This window comes from Cicer arietinum, chromosome 3 (assembly GCF_000331145.2).
Source record: "Cicer arietinum cultivar CDC Frontier isolate Library 1 chromosome 3, Cicar.CDCFrontier_v2.0, whole genome shotgun sequence".
NCBI classification, from domain to species: domain Eukaryota; kingdom Viridiplantae; phylum Streptophyta; class Magnoliopsida; order Fabales; family Fabaceae; genus Cicer; species Cicer arietinum.
The window spans coordinates 23461910-23464580 of NC_021162.2; positions in this window are offsets into that span (position 1 = coordinate 23461910).

Sequence of the window (2671 nt, forward strand, 5' to 3'; positions counted from 1 at the left end):
CGGCGACGACGGCCACAACGCCAACGGTGACGGCGGCCACAATGCCAACGGTGACGGTGGCCGCAGCGACCACGGCGACACCATTTTCGACGATGACAGCATGTCGCGGGTTTGAATCTTTGATTTAAAAGAAATCTGCATTTTTTTAGCAAAATGCAGTTGTACAGTGAAGATCAAGAAACAAATTTATTGTATAAAAAAAAATACCTATTCGATTGTTATTTGCTATTTGTTACTGATGCACCCTCTGATGATTTCTTACTTATCTTCTTCTTTTTATGCGTTTTTTTATATTAGTAGTGTTAATCTCAGATCCCCCCTCTTTGAAATTTTATAGGGTATATTTATAGAGTTTTTTTATGTGTTTAGTTGTTTTCTTGTCTGCCTTGGTCCTTCTCTATCTATTTCATGTTTGATGTTTTGATTGCTTTGCTCATCATCTGCATTTTTCTGCATCTCTGATCTATTCACGATTTTAGCTTTTATTTGTTTTATCTGATTGTTTGCTGACCTTTTTCATTTGTCCCTTAGTTTCTTTTTTTTAAACTCAAAGCTTTGTCATTTAGTTTTTATCATGTATACTGAGTCTGACTGGTAAAAAATATGTTTTTCAGTTTCTCTAATTAGTTACAAAGCAAAGGTCAATGACACTGCATCTGAAACAGAAAGGCAGCAACAAAACAGAGCCAAACACTGTATTAGAAACAGAGAGGCAACAACAACAACAAAACAGAGCCAAAGGCTTAATTTAGTTTATTGTAATTTAATTTGATTTAATATTTATGGTTGCAATTTGATTGTAATTGTAATTTTAAAAATTATAACTTGATTTAGCATTGTAAATTGATGAGCCTACTTATTGTAAATATATTTACTTCATTTTTTAATATATATTTTCCTTTTTGATTTATTTTTTAAAAAAATGGACAAAATTGGGGTACTACAACACTATACTATAAAAATTAAAAATTACAATAACATTTCCAACGGAAGCTTTGGATACAAGTGAATATCAACATTCTAAACAGTCTATGCTCCAAATTTTAATTTCAGTGATAACTCACACCCACAATCAATCAAAATAGATTTTTCTTTCCAAATCAAGATGGATTCAAATGGGTATTGCTGAGTCCAAATATACATCCTTAATTGTAGCACTTGTTTTATTTTTTTAATTTGTTTAAAAAACAATTCTACCTTATTTATATGAAAATAAAATCATAAAATTTAGTATGAAATTTACCTGCGGAATTTGCTGCGGACGCTTATTGGAAAAAGTTGAACTTTGCTGCGGAAACATAGTCATGTGCAAATCCGCGGCAAACCAAAACTTTACCTGCCGTGTTACCTGCGGAATATTATACCGCAGGAAACTTCTTAAGATAGTTGCGAGCCGTAGGTAAATCCGAATGTATTACCGACGGAAGTAGTTCCGCTGAAAAATCCGTAGGTAAAAAGCAAATTTCCAGTAGTGATATATAAAATATAAAATAAGAAGTTGAATATCTTACAAGTAAATTATATTTATGGACATAATTAAACATGTTATTTTGAATAAAACTTTTTTCTATGATTTAATTTAAGGTGATATCATTTTTTCCTTGTATTTTATTATTAAATATTTATTTTTATATATTATTTTTAATTTTAATGAAACAATTATGTGTTCATATTTTTTTTAAGTTTTTCTTTCTTTTGTGATTAGCTTTTCAAATGTTTATTTATTTATTTATTATTATTATTATTATTATTATTATTATTATTATTATTATTATTTTCTCTTTGATAAATTTTTTATTTAATTTATATTTTCATAGATATATATTTTGATAAAATCACATGTAGAGCTAAATTATAATATATAAAATATAAAATACGAAGTTGAATATCTTAGAAGTAAATTATATTTATGGACAGTTTAATTAAACACGTTATTTTGCATAAAACTTTTTTCTATGATTTATTTATAAATAATAATATTTTAAGACCTATTAATTTACATATTTATATTGAGAATTCATAAATTTATAACAATATATTTATTTGTCAAATAAATATTTATTTTGACATCTTCTACCTATAAATGACACGATTCACTAAGACTATAGTAGTGCTCTATATCCAAGTTATCCAACATACCACCACAAATATTAATACATTCAGTTTTTTTTTTTTTTACTTTCTCATTTGCTTAACACTTTACTCTTTCATTCTATAAATACGTACAAATTATTACAAATATTGACATTATATTTAAATTATGCAAAATATATTGATTTTAGATATGATTAACTCAATGTTTTAAAATTAGTTAAAATATATTTATTTGATTTATATTGATTTTGTATATTTTATTAAAATATTATATAAAATAAAAAATGAGTGTTTTTTATTACAAAGATAGATGTTACTGGAATAAATATTTTAATGATAGATTATAATTTGTCAAACCATATCACAAAATAATATTTTAGATATATTAATAATTAATTATGTTTTTGTATCTCATTTTAAGATTTAAACTTGTCGTCTGATAAAAATTAAGAGAATATTTTACCTTATCCCTCCATTTCTTTAAAATTATATTTTTAGGTTAGTTGAGAACAAATATTATATTTTTATGTTAGTTGGGAAAGAAAGATTTAAGTATAGGGTATAGAATTGAATGCTG